Source organism: Anguilla anguilla, chromosome 5 (assembly GCF_013347855.1).
Source record: "Anguilla anguilla isolate fAngAng1 chromosome 5, fAngAng1.pri, whole genome shotgun sequence".
In the NCBI taxonomy this organism is placed as follows: domain Eukaryota; kingdom Metazoa; phylum Chordata; class Actinopteri; order Anguilliformes; family Anguillidae; genus Anguilla; species Anguilla anguilla.
In genome coordinates this window covers 54,203,621-54,221,119 of record NC_049205.1, presented here as the reverse complement: position 1 = coordinate 54,221,119, position 17,499 = coordinate 54,203,621, and the positions used below count along the sequence as shown (strand labels likewise).

The following is a 17,499-nucleotide window of genomic DNA, read 5'->3' as shown; positions in this document are numbered from 1 at the left end:
GAAGGCTGCAGTACAGGCTTCACCAGAGAAACTACTCAGCTTACGGTGATGTCTATGGGTCACAGACCTCAGGCAGTCATTGAATGCAAAGGATTTACAACCAAGTACTAAATTTGACATTTAATATTATTATGTTAATTTGTACAATTACCTTTGGCGCCCTAAAAGTGTGTAACTAGGCATAAAAAGGGCTGTAATTCCTACACACAGATCTCCCAGTATGGATGCAAATACCCTCAAAGCCGACAATCTGTATCTCATATTCATTGTATCATTTCAAATCCAATGTGCCGGAGTAAAGAGCCAAAACAACACAAATTGCATTGCTGTGGATACCGTTCATCATTATGAAACATTTGAATGTGTCTTATCGATTGAAAAATGAAAACACTAATAGTGTGACTTGCCAGTTATGATTTGCTAATAATGGAGCCTCTTATAAACAGTTTTTTGATGAGAAGCCCTGCAGTCTCCAGAGAGATTTGACATTCAGCGCTAAATAATTCCATTAATGTGATCTGAAGCCACTTGTGCAAAACAAGCACGTCTCAGGCAAGCACGATGCTACTTTTTAAATTGGAATATAAACTATAATGACAGCAGCAAACAGCAACAAACAGCTATCATATTGACAAGTGCACTGACAACTTAGAGGGGACCAGCGTTCATTTGTGTGTGTGTGTGTGGTCTGTGTGTGTTTATGCCGCGGTGGGTGGGCAGTACTTCTTTAATCCACTGGATTATTGCGCTCCTCCTATCTACTGTATCTCCGGGAGGTTCTATGCCTCTGATGCATTCTATCATAACACAAGAGGAGCTGATTTATTTCCAACCGGGATCATTCTCATCATGACAGGCTGAGAGGGACGTGAATGCTCTCAGCTTGGGTGAGCTGAGAGCTGTAAAGAGAGACCACTGCCTGCTCACATGACTGAATTATGTACAGCATCTGTGGAATCACTGCACTGTGTAGAGACTGTTTATCTACAGATCCACTGCACCATGTAGTGATATCTACAGATCCACTGCACTGTGTATAGTGATATCTACAGATCCACTGCACTGTGTAGAGAGTGATATCTACAGATCCGCTGCACTGTGGAGAGTTTGAGTTTCTATAGATCCACTGTATTGTGTAGAGAGTGATATCTACAGAACCACTGCACTGTGTAGCGAGTGAGTATCTACAGATCCACTGTACTGTGTAGAGAGCAATATCTACAGATCCACTGCACTGTGTAGAGAGTGAGTATTTACAGATCCACTCTACTGTGTAGAGAGCAATATCTACAGATCCACTGCACCGTGGAGAGAGTGAGTTTCTACAGATCCACTGCATTGTGTAGAGAGCAATATCTACAGATCCACTGCACCGTGGAGAGAGTGAGTTTCTACAGATCCACTGCACTGTGTAGAGAGCAATATCTACAGATCCACCGCACTGTGCAGAGTTTGCTTATTAATGAACCAAACTGCTGAGCAGAGAATGCTGCACAGCGCCTCCAGACCCACAGAGCTCTGTACAGTGGGCTGAGAGTGGAAGATTGCTCTTGGGAGGGCAATAATACCATTAAGTTGAGGTGTTTCTCCTTGACCTTGATTCTGTGTCTAATTTTAGCCTGGCCCTTATGTTAGCCTCCTGACTTGTGCGTCCACTTATGGATGCATCATTAGTGGAGGCACAAAAGAGTACAGAAAGACAGCAGTCCCGTAGCCGGGCAACCTGCAGTAGCTTTGGTACATCTATCACCTGAATTATCCCTCTGTGTGTGCGCGCACGCGCGTGTATGTGTGGGGGTGTGTGGAGATAACCCCCGACAGAAGACGTATTATTCCGTCCTCATTTCCCAGGGAGATGTCCCAGGACAGGAGGTAGGTGTCCTGCTGTTTGATGTGTGGCCATGTGGCATAACAGGAGTCAATTCTTTGAAGACAAAAGGCAATTCGATGAGTGAGGACTCTCCTGAGGAAACTGTGCCGTAGCTGCAAATAAATAAGGAAAAATGATGCCGAAAATCTCGTCCCTGAAATACTGTTGCTCACACGGCTGTGGAGGCAATTTACTGCCAGCTTTTTAAACCACAAAAACAAGTGTTCGAGATTGAATCCAGTGTGTTTTGCTTTAATGAAGACAGGTCCCAGTCTGTAAGCAGAGGGGGGGGGGGGGGGCGGGCGGCTACGGTGTTTTTGAGGGGGATGTATTCTCACACCACAAATATCCATTCTCTCTCTAGCTGCTAAGCCAACACTGCAGAGAGAGGAGGGGGGGAGGGGAGGGGAGGGGAGGGGGGGAAATCACTCCAGCCCTTGTTCTTTTTTCAATTAACAAATCGTCTGACTACATGGCTGACTTACTTCTGTCCTCCACCACTATTATTCCTCTTTTTTTTCATCTGCCACTTGTTTCAGCACAGCGGGGGCTCGCAGGGGAAATGAATGCTGGGTAAAGTAATGAAGTGGTATTCTGCAGAGAGAGCAGTTCTCAGCTGTGACAGCGGCCATGAGCGAGCTTTTTACCCCTCTCACGCTCCTTTTTCTCCACATACATATTTCTCTGCATACGTGGCATATGTATTTTTAATTGAATTGGGAATAATCTACAAAAAATATAAAGGCTGGAAATAATTGAAAAATAGAATGTTTTTTTCAGATTTGTAGTAATAGTAATAGTTTTCCTATACTACCTAACTTCTATTACATTGCATTTACAGTACAATCCCCTGGTAGACACTCTTATCCAGAGTGACTTGCAGTAGTGCAGAACATTAGTGTTACTGTCAGAAATGCAGAAATGTGGTAACAGCAAGAAGGCACAGAGGCCCACTTGTAACCAAATAGGATTTATAACCAGATACATTTAACCTAATGCTAGGCAGACAACCTGTCTTTACACAGGTATAGCTATAACATTATCTAAAAGGAAATCCAAAGAAAGAAAGAGAAAAAGAAAAGTTTGCTGAAGGGTGTCAGGGGAACTATGGTGTAATCTGATAATGAAGAGGTATTAAGTCGTGTATATGTGTGTGCATGCGTGCGTGTGTATATATATGTGTGCGTGTGTGTGCTTGTATGCATGTGTGTATGCCAGGTAATGGCAGATGCTGCCCCGAAAAATCTAAAGGGGCTCAAACACCCTCAACAGGCAGGAGTGACCCTCTCCCCCCTGCTGGAGAGACGGTGTCAGTGTCGCACATTTCTGAAGAGGGAGAGTGTCTGTCTCTTTGCCAGTGTTGAAGAGAGAGGGTCACTTGCCCAATGCTGAAGAGAGAGAGGCCTTCTCTGCCAGTGCTGCAGAGAGGATTGTTTACTGAGTGCTAGAGAGAGGATCACTCAGCCAGTTCTCCTGCAAGAGGGTTGCAGTTTGGGCTCTCTCTGCAGGGGCACACATACCTGGAGCTGATGGTGTGTTTGGGGCGTATTTTGCATTCCTCTGAACAGCTTCTCCGTGCAGCACCTTATAAACACATCCACACAATATTATAGGATTTCACTAATGTCCTGGGAATGTTTTTAAGCTAAAAGGATATCGTACTTATCAGGACTCGCCTTATATAATCCAGAGCATTCAGACTGATTTCACCACATATGTTTTTGTGAGCATTCAGATCGGGTTTTATTTCTTTTTTTTTTTTTTTGCGGAATTCTCATCATATCAAGCGCTTCATATCCCCTCCATCTGGAGATAAAGGCAATGCAGAAATGAAGGCTTTGGGGAGTACGTGCGCTGTTTCGCTGCAGCAACGCGAGCGCAGGCTTTCAGCACATTTCTAGAACCCGAGTCTCGTGTGTTTCTTTTTTTCTGTTCGCGGTGTGTGAGCAGATTTTATTCTGGGTTTCGGGGGGGAAGGTGGAGAGATCAGTGCTGATTTGTCTGGGTCTCCACGGGTCTCCATGAGTGGGGAAAACTCCAGCCGAAAAGGAAATACTGGGCCGCCGTCAGCTGCCTGCTCTGCGCTTTCATCTTTTATTTACGCTTTTTAAGGTCAGCTGTGCGGCTGTTTCTACATGCTGTCTGCTGTCTGTCTCAGCTGGTGCCCTGTGCTCAGCCTCCCTGCGTTCACAGATCAGACAGCTTCTGTCCCCTGCTGGCTAAAGCTTGTGAGCTGGCTGCATCGGCTTAGCCTCCCCACTGTTTTAGGCTGTGGAGGTAAATATCCTTGAGCATCACTGGGGGGTTTACCTTTAGTCTCAGTCTGTACCAATGCTAACACAGGGACTGCACTGTCTCTGCGTGCTTAACTTGAACAGTAATGTGTGATGCGAATTGGAGCTAACTCTGCTCACAAAAAATATAAGTGGCCTTAAAGCAAATGCTGTATTTTTTTTCAAACGCCATCTTTGCCTTTGAAAACACAGGAAGCACTGTTTGCTTTTTGAAAACACGGCACTGCCTCCCTGCCTCCCTGTGTCCCTGCCTCCCTGTGTCCCTGTTCTTTTAAGTGAAAAACGGGGAAACCTGTCAATAAGATGCAATGGTTTTAAGCTCCTGCTGTTACCCATTTACCATTGGAAACGATTCATGTGGAGAAGCACCGCAGAGGTGAGAACCCACAGTGTGGTTTGACTGAAGTGGTGGCAAATCCCCCATTCCGTCCCTCTGTCCTGTGCAGCCAGCTGCACCTGCACACACCCACTGCAGGGAGGGGGTCTTTATGAGGGCAAAACATGAATCGTCTGACACACGTGCATGTGCTGCATGCGTGTGTGTGTGAGGGAGAGAGAGAGAGAGAGAGTTCTATTAGGTAAAGTAGAAAGCTTTACAATGAATGAAAATTTGGAACAGTGGGTGCCCACAGGCAGTGGTCCTGATGGAGAAAAGGCAGTAAATGGCTTGTAGGTGGTCAGCCATGGGAGTCAAGAATACCGTAGGCTGCAGAAACACCTGTGAGCAGCTGTGTTTCTGGGCGAATGTGTGAATGCAGGTAGAATAGGGTACGGGAGTTCCTGTACAGTGATGGGTATGTCGACATGCTGATTACTGGGAGGGGAAGAGGGAGGAAGAGAGAATGGATTGAGTGTGAAATGAAGTGCTAAAAATAGCGTTCTGTTTCCTTAGCTTCACAGTGCCATGTTGACTGCCATCGGTGAAGAAGGGCCGGTTTTCTCTGCCGTGTCAGTTATAGTCAGGAGTGTGTGTGTGTGTGTGTGTGAGAGAGAGAAAGAGAGAGAGAGAGAGAGGGAGGGAGAGAGGGAGAGAGAGAGTGTGTGTGAGTTGTAAAGCATGGTGTGAGGTGAATGTGTGGCCGCAGTTCGTAAATTTTAACTATGCAGTGCATGAGGTAAAGTAGCTACAGCATGGTCGCATGTAATACGGTCCTATGCCGCTGCCCTGTGCTTGTGTGTCGCATGCACTGCGCGGCTGCATGCTGACACGCTGCAGGGCTATTAAACGGTCTCCACAGCCTGCTGCCCTCGGTTTCCCTGCATTCCATGGTGTGCCAAGTCTCGGGTCACGTGACCTGCCCGAGTGAGGAAATTGATTTGTTATGAAGCGGGGAGTGGAATGTGAGAAAGGGAAGGCTGGTGCGTGCCACTGTTTTACAAAGCGGCCGAAACGCTACACTCCCAAACAAAGCTTCGCAGTCCGCCATGCGCGATATTGATTTCCGCTCTCGTTTCTCCACTCTTGGGTGTTTACTTTGTTTGATGCAGTACCCAGGTGGCTCGTGTGAGTGCTCAGTATCCAGGTGGTGTGCATGAGAGCAGCTTTGCCTAAGTACAGATTTTGTGAATGGAAGCAACATTTCATTTGTCTCTTAAAAAAAGAGGGTGACTGCATGGTTTCGGTGAGAATTTTGCGAAATAGTGGACTGCACTTCAACTGGTCGCATTATTTACGCGGGTAACTGTTCATCCGGCTAAATAGGAGCTATGCAGCTGCGGTTTTATCCTGTGGTATGGGTGCACATGTGAATAATGAAAATAATAGTAATGGACTCCATTTATGGTGCCTAGCGTGGATATTACTGTGCTTCACATTACGGTAGGAGGGGGACTGATGGCTTCCCTCAGCCACCACTAATGCGTAACCCCCACATGGGGTATCATGGGGTGTGCGCCTGAACCATGAAGCTCTCTGCATCATAACAACTCAGTTAGAGAACAGGCGGTTTGTTTTGTCAGTTAAACTGAGGGATGATTTATAGATTGCATTAGTAATTGAAGATTGGATTACAAACAGAGGAGTTTGGGGATTGCTGTTGGACTTGTATCCCCAGAGAAATAAATAAGCATACAATTTCAATGAGAGGTCCAGAATATTTTAATTCAGCCCCGCTGTAAACAATATAAGAGGGAGGAATAAAGGTATCCTGGCCATCGATTGATGTCAGCAGACAGACCCTAAAGATACTGCACTTGTCAGTTGCATTAAATGCATTAATTATTAAGTTGATGATTGGGAAGGAAGCTCGGGCTGTTTCTCCCCAGAGCTGCTTCAGCCAATCACAGAGCAGAGCTGTTTCTGCCAATCACAGAGCAGAGCTGCTGTATTTGGGTCACAGTAGCGTGTGGCTCTGTTGGCAGATGTATTACTCTGTAATCTCCAAAAACCAGTCTCAGGGAGACCAGTCATTCCTATAAAATCTTCAGCCTTTTTTAAGAGTTGCTGTTCTCAGGTTGCAGCCTATATGGTTTTTTATTTTGCAGGTATTTGATTAAGGCCAGGCTACATCAACAACCAGCAGCTGTGCACTAGATTTCTGAACATTATTTTGTAAAGATTTGCTCTTTGCTGTTCGTGAAAAGATCCTTTGGAGAGGTTGAAATGTGGAAATTTCCATTGAAGCCAGTCAAGGTTAATGTGAGGAGAATGCATATATTCTCTGTTAATGTAGGAAAGCAGTGACATTGCTTGCTATAAGTAATGAACTGTAACACTGTGTCAGACTCCTGTATTATGTCCACAAGGAGCTCTCACTCTTGTGCAGTGAGCTGGTAAGAGATTGTTACAAGGATGGTCAGTCGGCAGATTTTAGTGAACTTTGGAGATGAGACAAACTTGTGCCACCCAAGTGGGGTGTTTTATTTACAAAAGTTCCCCCAACAATTATACAAACATTTATATACATACTGTGTACAAAACAAAAGAATCAGCAAACCAGTGATACCATTCATTTACACCTACTTACTGCCAGCCACTCTAATAACAGCAAATGACCTGCTACACATTATCTGGACTGTACCATTTCCATACTATATTCAATTAGGCCTATCTCAGAAGAAATTACAGTATACTTTTACACATAGAAATCATTATACCTGTATTATCAGTTGTTACTTTATATCTAATAATCACATATCTAACTGGATACGAAAAAAAACGAATATACTTATCGTCTCCCCCGCCTAAAATAGCCAATTCTTCATGCCCAGCGCTTCCAATAAAATTGCACAGAATCGTGACATTCGGATTACGTCATTCCCGTTTGAAAATGGAACAAACGAAATAAACAACGGTTTGTAGCAACTTCTAACATTGCGTTTATTGAACATGGTATACTAAAATAAACCTATTTAATGTTTGAAAACAGATGTGTTTGTTTAAGATATTAGCAGTACATTATGGACGGTGAACAGATGTACAGTAGCTAACGTGTTTGAGTTGACAAACCGGCAAACATAAATGGTGCGCACTACATGAAAGCGGAATACGCCAAACACCCGCTACCATAAGCAAATACATAATTTAAACCCGAGCGTTTTAAAAGATAGTGTCCTGGCAGGAACGGAGAGTTCGCTCCATCACAGAGACCCTCATTTGAGAAGAAAATCCAAAAACATGTCCGTCCCCACGCATTGTTGATTATTGTCTGATTGGGGTGTTCAGTATGACAAAGGAGAACTCACTGTATGGGGAAAAAAGGACCATGTATGTCCCCAGTTTCTCCTGCTCTGCTCCCTGGAGTGTGAAGGTGTTCGGTGGGTCCAGGGTGACGATGTGCCACAGAGTGAATACACCAATCTCATTTACTCCGGTGCTCACAGTGACATATTTTCAACCTTGTGACCAGCATGGGACTAGGGGTTCAAAACACCTCCACAAATTTTTCCTGCTATTACCTCTGCGCGCTCTGAGAGGTGAGGGGGGTTGAGTTTACAGACTCGATGCTGGATATTTCAGCATGGTTCTCGGCCTCTTGCGTGAATCTGTGTGGCCGTTGGGTTGCCGTGAGAGACCCTGAGCATGTGGTCTTACGCGATGATAGCCGTATATGATTCTCCGGCCGGCTGATCTCCCTGACTGAATAACCATTTTATCTTTTATCTGGAGCGCAGTGGTGCAGGCTGAGACTGTGTGAGTACAGTGCACCGGATTCACTGACTGTGTGGTGACTCATGACTCACGCACGGCTCGCCAGGCGCATTGTTTCTATCCTGGCTTCCAGTGGATGAAGGCATACAGGAAGTGCGAAGGCTACCGCCTCCTCTCTTAACGTCACTGCTGTTGAAGAGCCCTTCAAATTTTCTATGCGGCGCTAACCACAAAGCACATTCATTCACCCATTTTGAAGGAATTCACCCAGCGCTTGTACAAATACAGCCTCAATTTGTGTTGGTTTGCTCTGCAATTGTATAAATTCACCTTGCAATTGTATGAATTCACTGCGTTCCCTGCCTTTGTTTAAATTTACTCTGCCTTTGTGTTAGCTCCGCATGGTTTTGGGTTAATTCGCCGTGAGTTTTTCGGCTCATTCACCTTCTCTCCACAAGAGCGCTGACTAATAGGCGGCAGATAAAAAGAAGAGACAATGCAAACGTACCGTTTAGTCACCGGCTCGCTTTGAATTCTGAGCGGAACCGCTGAATGTTCTGCTGCGTTCCATTGCATTGTCACAAGTCCAATGTCAGAAAACATTCTCAATTTCATGTGAGGTGCCTTTAGAAGGAAAATTACAAATACTATTGAAAAGCCTTCTTTATCTCAGTGCTGACATCTTTTACTCATCCTCTGTGTACCACTGATGTTTGCCTCTGGCAGTGCTACCTTTTTTTTGTGTTGTCTTCCTTTATATATCTTTTTTGGCTCAGATGCGTGATGCATACTTGCATAAGAGTGTGTCAGTTTACCTTTACCATGTTTATATCGGTGAGCATAGTGACCTGTACCTGCCTGAAAAAATAAATGAGATGTTCTTTTCCACCCAGTGGTCCCCAACTATAGAAATGTGAGCACAGAACGAATGATCAGGTTTGGAATTGCATTTAGCATCAAAGAGAGTATGATTCATGGCGTGGTCAGTGCATGGTCTTGTTGAATGTAAGGTGGTTTATTGAAGGTTTGACCGTGATATGAAATGAAGGAATGGGTTAAGCTGATGAAATGGTTTGAGTTTAAGCTTGTGGATGGTTTGAGGTGTGAGATGGTGGAATGGTTTATTGAATGGAAATAAATCAGGACTGGGCTATAATGGGCTTCATTACTGGCCCATAGCACTGTGTGCTTTATGTTTTGTAGAATCAGAGCGATACACGACCTGGCCGAAAGTATGTGGACACCTTATGTCCAACTTCTCATCCAAAATTGTGGGCATTAATATGGAGTTGGTTCACCCTTTGCTCCTATAACAACCTCTGCCCTTCTGGTAAGGCTTTATACTAGTTGCTGGAGCATTGCTGCTGGCATTTGATTCCATTCAGCCAGAAGAGCATTAGTGAGGTTGGGCACTGATTGGGCGATTAGGCCTGGCACACAGTTGGCTTTCCAATTGATCCCAAAGGTGTTGAATGGGTTGAGGCCAGTGCCGTGGGCAGGCCAGTCAAGTTCTTCCACATCAATCTCACCAAAACCATTTGTATATCGACCTCGCTGTGCGCTGGAGGCATTGTCATGCTGAAACAGGAAACTGTTTTCCCAAACTGTTGCCACAAAGTTGGAAACACAGAATCATCTAGAATGTCATTACATTAAGATTAGCCTTCACTGGAACTAAGGGCCTAGCCCAAACCGTGAAAAATAGCCTCAGACCAAGGGCTGTCCAGATACTTTTGGTTATTTAATGTATGTGTGAGCGGTGGTGTAGTGCTGGATCAGATAATTCTTCTTGTCGAATTCTCTTCTCATTTTCAAATCTTCACTGAGTTCAGCTTTGCTGGGAGCAGTCATCATCCAATGGCTACATTCAATTTGCCTTTTTATTTCATGCTAATAAAAATTGTGTGGATTTATGGCCAAAAATCTAATTAAAGAGATTATTGGAACATCTGTCAGCACTTCTGTCTAACTTTGAGTCTCGGTATTAATCTGGAAGCCTGAGAACCATGAGAAATGAGGTCAGATGAGTAAAAGGGTCTGATTGGAGGAGACGTGAAATCTTGGGATCCCTCTCTGTGCTTAGTTGAGATGAGGCCTGTCTTAATTCACTTATGGGTGTTAAAGTGGTATTTAATGGCCCTGCAGAGGGAGCTGTTCTTGTTAAGACCAGAGGCTGCATTCAAACCAGAGAGCCCTTTGTTGGAGATATATTGGAATTATTTCAATCTTTGCCATTGCTCTGAATTCCTAATTCCTTTTCCAGTCTGTTTCTTGACGAGAGTGAGAGGTAAAATTGTGCCGTGGAGCTCGTCTTGTGGTTGATGCTTGAATGAGCAGTAGGGAAATGAGAAATGACCTTTGCGTTCGTGCTCAGAACCAAACTGTGTTTCAGGAGGCACTTGTGTGATTCGTGGGTGCATTGCTAGATAGGTTAGATCTGGAAGATTTGCTTTAGGTCATGGGACCACTTCTGTTATATTGGCACAATTCCTTTGTTTAATTTCCTCCCGTACATTTTAATATAAAAGGGAAGGGCCGCTATTGATGAACTATGCAATCACAGAAATTTCAGCCAGATGTGTCCTCACCAGCAATGATGAATGCTTCAAAATTTATTATTTAAGACAGGAGAATTTTTAATGCAGCTGCTAATGTGCGTTATCATAGATATCATAGGCATCTTGAGCTTGACTCCATAGTGTGGGTTCAGTATGATCCTGGAGGTACCCCCAATTTAAATATGTATGTACAAATGTGTGTGTATCTGTGTGTGTGTGTTCGCACGCGTGTGCGCTTGCAATGGTCAGAGAGTATGTCTGTATGCTTGTGTTTCCCTATAGGAAGATGTCCCTGGGTCATAATTTTCTCATTTATCCCTGACCAAGCTATTTTTCACCTACTTACACAATTTAAATCACATGGCATTATGCATGGGGTACACAGTCAAATCAATAAGGGGAAGTTCTGGCAACTACCTGTAATTAATAAAATGGCTAGTTAAAAAAGTGGCTCCTGTGCATTTTCTCATTTGTTTGGAATTAATGGAAAGATTGCAGCTTGACAAAGCCTGAGTTAGAGTCCATTCATGATTGTGACTCTTCACAGCAGACAGGTAGGTGTAATCCACATGAAGATGAGCCACCAACTTACCTGTTTTTCTCTCTCATCCTGTAATAATGCAGGTGTGAGCATTTTCCATTTTCCATGGACGTGGTTCCAAATATCTTTCCCTAGTCATATTTGCATAAAGGGGAGGATTTGCATTGAGGAAAAGTGAATAAATAAATAGCTCTGAGTGAGTGAGCGATCATGTGTAGATGCAGCCTGGTTGTGTACGCTAGCGCAGAAGATGCTAAGGAGAATGTGCCCTTGAAGTGGCTCCATCACCCAGCCCCCGCTGCTACAGGGACCCCATTAAAGGAAATCAGAGGGATTACCCAGAGTTCCCAGTCTTTACCCAAAGCTGCTAGCGCAGCTCCAATGCCAGACAATGCAGTTAATCAAAGGGTTGAAAATAGAAACTACTATGGCAAGTAGAGCAGCAGTTGCCGTATATATTCGAAGTGCACGGTATGTTCATGGAGAGCATTTGGACAAAGGGTGACAGTATTGGTTTTCAGTAAACCTTTGCATTCTATGAGCTGATGGGAAAACTGGTTGTACTGGGGCTGGGGACAATCACCTGGACCTGGGGTAATAATGAACTCCCATATCTGGAGTATTAATAAAAATACATAAAAAATCCCTTATCCAAAATGGCTGGAGGCAAACTGGGAATAAACATCCATTAGCCACTTCTCTTGAATCTCTGCATATGCCTCCCCAACCAGCCACTGCTGTGTGTGCGTACGAGTGTGTTCGGTTCCCTTTTACATAAAATCCTCCGTCAAAGAAACAAAGAATACATGTTCATGGTAGATAGACCCTCTTAACGCAATGAAAGAAACATCATATGACACCAAATGAGTTTAGCAGGCTTTTATTTGGAATGGCTGCTTAGTTGATATTATTTTATTTTTTGCTCACTGTTGACTGATTGAGCGGGGATGAGATGTGGGAAGCTAGTTAGGGTATTGGTGAGCAGCGTGTACCAGCTCCTGCAGGGTTTCCCCCGTGGCCTGTAGTCACATTCATACAGCCGCCACAACCCGTGATGAGATTTAATCTCACCTCACTGCGCTCCAGAATCCCATCAGCCTGTGATGAGCGCTGACACTGCCGGACTGACAGGTTAGCACCTGGGTCCCGTCAACTCGCTCAGAATAACACAAATGAGAGAATGAAAGGGGGAGAGAGAGAGAGCGAGTGAGAAAATGTTTGGTCCAAAATACTGTGGCGTTACTGTCAGGGGTAATGAAAAACGGTTCAATTGCTCACTGTGTGGATATGAAGCCCTGAAAGGAAGGAAGTTTGCTATTCCCTCTCTTTAATAAAGAATGAAAGCTGCTTTCGCTTGACAAGTTGATTTGGATATACTTTATGAACCATGTGGGATCCTTTCTCAGGTAATTTATCAATATATTTTGGATTTGGGATGAAAGGCACTCTGGGCGTCAGGGGTACATATCAGAGCTACACTACCGGCGTGTCAGCTCACTGTACTGAATGAGGGTCAGAATTTCGTATTGGCTGACAGGAGAACTTTGGGTGGTATCAATCTTTCAGAGGGAATGAGAGATAGAGGGAACGAGAGAAGGAAGGTTATAATCAGGGTTATGCTGCGCCAATGGGCTTTGAAATATTGGAGTGGAAATTGCGCTCGGTGTTCGGGAGATGAACGGCGCTCAAGGGTAATTCAAGGGCGTGGCACCAGATAAGCTTCCTTATCTATCATGTAAGGTGCAATGTGAGTGCTTCTCCATCCATCATTATAGATGGAGTTTGAAGAACAGGGTAACCCGGACTAGCATGCAGGTGGAAGCGTGTTGGCCTACAGCCTGCAAATGGAGGGATGGAGGAGGTAAGGTGTATTGAAGGATGAGGGAGGAGAGAACATAGGCTTTACATACACCTCTCTTTCCAGTTGTAGGAACAGGGGAGTGTCTGAATGTACTTCTATGTGGTACATCAACAACATGTATAAAAAAACAATAGCAACATTTTCTCAGAAATTTTCTCTGCCTCTTTCTGCAGTATTTGTTAAATTGAGCAAAAGGTAATGATCCTTCTGTGAATCGAATGCTCTTTTTAAATGGCTGAATAGTCAACACTGAGGTGATGTCTTGAATCTCTTCAACAAAGCGTGTTGTTAAAAAACTGTGCATATGGCATTGTAGAGATAAAGTGGTCTTGGTTTTTAACACACTGCTTACAGAAAGGCATATTTGAAGGGATTTTAAGTGTATTTTGTGAGTGAGGTTGTTTGAACTCTGGCCATGGTGCTGAATGTGACGTGACGTTTAAAGAGGAACTCTGCTTGTAGGAGGAAATATGTGTGTATATCTTACATATAGCATATTGTGTATGACCTAAATGATTTTGCTATCTGCTTGCAAATATAAATTTAGTCTATAAACATGTCACGAAATTGGGAAGGATTATGACACTAAGTAGCATCTGAGGTTTTTATTATGGTCTCTCCCACTTGAGAATGATGATGGGGGGGGGAGGTGGATTGATGGAAAAATTGTGAAATTTAAGAGGCACTTTAAAAATGGAGAGTACATTCCTGTTTTGCATTCTGTTTAAAGAGCCTGCTTGGAATCGGAACACAGACGACGGCCTTGCTGGGGGAAAAGTCACTGCACACAAACTTCTGAGGAGGCTGATTCAGCTCCTCTGACTTATTCATTAACACACGGTGACCCGATGGAGTTGAACACGCAAACACGCCAGGCGGCACTGATCTCACCGCAGAGGCCGAGTCTGAGTCAGGCCGGCATGGCGGCGAAGCCAGCAGGGATTTGGGGAGGAGAGGCTGCAAGTTAAAATCCTAATGAGGGAAGCACTGCATATTTCTAATGCAGTACCATTCCTCCTCAGTCTTGGCAAGTGCTTCATTAAGGAACGCTTCAAAATAGCAAGTGCTTTTCATCTTAAATTTGACTCCTGGTTTCAGTCGTTATTCCAGTGGTGTCTCTTTATCTTCAATCTGAGTTTTGTCTCTCTTAATTCCCTGATTTTTAGTTTCAGTTTTTAGCCCATTTCTGAATGTCTCGGTTGTCCTTGTATGTGGGCCTCGTCTTGCTGCGCAGTCTCTGAGTATACGGAGGAATACACTCACTGCGCATCTGGCACAGGCTGCCTGCAGGAGCCCCGTTAATCAGAGCTGGGTTGCCAGGGTGGTGCGAGATGAGATATGGACAATCCTTGCTCCTGCATTGCTCACTCTGTAGGCTGTGCTACAGTCAGCCCAGGCTAACTGAGGCTGCAGTACAAGACCCGGGGACACAGCCACACACTGAATGCTGTCTTAACTGTATTAAATGGACAGCAGCCCTACCTTTTATTTTAACGCATCCGCCTAATGATTAATGTCAGCATATCATCAGTGAATTCTGTTTTATGTGCTTGTTCTTACCAAATTACGTGTATTAAATTTACCAATCTGTGTTTTAATGCATGGTGTTGGATGGCTTCTTCTCCTTTGTCTTAAACATAGATGATGAATATTTATTCTTTTTTTCATTTATAAACTAAAATGTAAAATGTAAACTTTTCCCTTGTATAACACAGGATCAGGATGGGGGAAATGTGCCGGTCCAGCTGAGTTTTCAGCGTTTTTGGTGCTGTGCCACCATCTTGTAGAGTGAGCCTTGGAGCCTTTGCTCTTTAGGTATTGGTACCATTTTTTAGAGTGAACTGTAAAGTTCAGGTATCATTGGGCTATCTGTGTGTTTCACAGAGTGATGATCTGAGTTTTAAATTTATTTTGGCAGTCGGTGCTTGTATCAGAGTTTGGCAGTCAGTTTACAAAGGTCTGCTTGTGTCAGAATTTGGCAGTTTACCACAGATCATGTAGGCTGGTGTCTGCAGTCTGTCTGAGCTTCCTCTGCTCTCTGATCAGTAATGTGCTTCTGCTTTTATGCATTTAGTGTACGTGATGCAGCAGTCGAGTGAACAGATTTCTAGTAGCATGGAATGTACTGTGGCTCAGGCACCCTGCTGGACAGAACCGGTACTGCATCCTCCAGTGCTCGTTCCTCTGCTGTCTTTCTTCAGCACATGCACGCTCACACACATCTATCTTACTGTGATGTGCTCTTTATTTTCCCTTCTGGGAGAGTTTGCTATCAAATCCTCTCTTGCCATTTTAAGCCCCGCCGTCTCTTGCCCCCGCAGTGTATGACAGAGTGTCACTGGAGGGTGGGGTTATTTGTCATGGGCTCTGAGGAGTGCGTGAGGTTAGAGCTGCTGTGAATCACGGCCCGGAGGAAGAGGAGAAATTGATTGGCTGAAGAGGCGGGCTCTGGGCTCCTCGGCACGCGTCGCTGACCCCGCTACCTGGACGAGCGGCGGGCGTGTCCGTTTGAACACACTGTGGTGTACACGCCCGTGCAGCTCATGGCTTGCTGAATCTGTGGGTCTGAGTGGCCTCACACTGGATTGAGCCAGGTGTGTGTGTGCATGTGATCCTGACGCAGTGGCTAGGCATGGCTCATTAGTCCTCCCTCTGAGGGTGGAGGGGAGTCATGGATCCATAGCTCAGGGTGTAGGGTGAAGGGTCCAAAGTGCAAGACACAGGTTGCCAGATGTAGGGTGCAGATTGGCGGGTGTAGAGCACAGGGCGCAGGTTGCTGGTTGTAGGGCTCAGGGTGCAGGTTGCCAGGTGTAGGGCACAGGGTTCAGGGTGGATTTTGCAGGGTGCTGGGTGCTGATTGGTCTCTCTCCATCCTCAGCTTGGCTTGGCCTGGGACACCAGCCCTCCCGCCTGCTCTCAGTACAGCGCTTCCTGATTGCTTTCTGTAATTCCTGCAGCTGCTCTTTAAGACACACGCTAATCAGCCCAAGAGGGAGGTCCCGCAGCTTGAGGAAGGTCATCTGTACATCTGTCTGCTCACACTCTTCCTCCATGAAGAGGGACTTGCGTCAGGGTGAAATGTGACCCGTGGTGCATTGTGGGTAGATTTGGCTTCTTTGTCTATGAGACTCCTTCCAACTTACACTTACACAACTTCCTATTAAAAAATGAGCTGCAAATCCTTGGCTGCGCTCCAGAATCACTTACATATTCAGACACTTTTGTGATATTATTGAAATGCAAAATGCCCCATTCACTGCTGTAATATTCATATGCAACACACCCATTCACAACCACAATATTACTCATACACAACACATCTATTGACTGCTGCAGTATTATTCATATGCAGCATATGCATTCACTACAGAGATTCTGTGCATATGCAACTTAGACATTTACAACTATGATATTATTCATATGAAATGCTGCCATTCACTGCTGTGATATTATTATTCATAAGAAGCACTTCCATCTTCTGCTGTGAAATTATTATTTGTAAGCAAACTATCCGTGCACTCGCACAATTTTGTTCATATGCCAGCTTTTGTCAACTGCAATATTATTATTCATAGTCAATTTACTGCTGCAGTACTAATATTCATACTCGACATACCCATTCAATGCTGAATATTCATATGCAAATACATCACTTAGGGAGCACATTCCTGTGTGCTCAGCACTGGGGGGTGTAGCTGTCCCCCAATGTACCCAAAATGTCCCTGTCTTTCTTCACCCCCATCTCCTCTGTCACCCCTGTTGGAGATGACTTTGTGGGGAAGTTGTACACTGAGACAGAGAGAGAGGGAGGGAGGGAGAGAATTGGAGAGCGAGGGATGAAGAGACAGACAGAGAGAGAGAGAGAGAGAGAGAGAGGGGCGAAGGCAGGCCCGGCGTGTCTTTGTGGATTGTTAGCTGAAAGGCAGGGACGGCTAATAGAATAGAGCAGAAGGTCCCTGGCTGCGCCATTAATATTCAGCAGGCTGCATAATGAGGTCTCCTGTGCAGGCGCGGCGATGAAGCCGAGAGTCGCGCAAATGAACTGCTCCTTAAGAATGTGTCAACAGCCCCGATGATGGCTGCTGATGTGGAGCCCCCCCGCCCCCACCCCCCGCGCCCCACTCCTCACACTACCCCCTCAGCTTGTGTGTGAAGGTGTGGTAATTAGGGGTGTTCTATATGAAGACATTGCATCTTAATTTGCTGCGCAGTGCAGGGCTTTATGGAACAGGGGGAAGATGTGGCTGTAAAAAAAAAAGGCACATCCTGCTTGTGCCCCCAGTCC

At 44.9% G+C, this 17,499-nt stretch overlaps 1 protein-coding gene across 7 annotated transcripts in view; it reads left to right on the top strand.

Annotated features, from left to right (window-relative positions):
* LOC118227886 (serine/threonine-protein kinase BRSK2-like) overlaps window positions 1–17,499 on the top strand; it is a 109,203-nt gene that overhangs the window by 30,731 nt on the left and 60,973 nt on the right. The gene's annotated exons all lie outside the window — the stretch shown is intronic.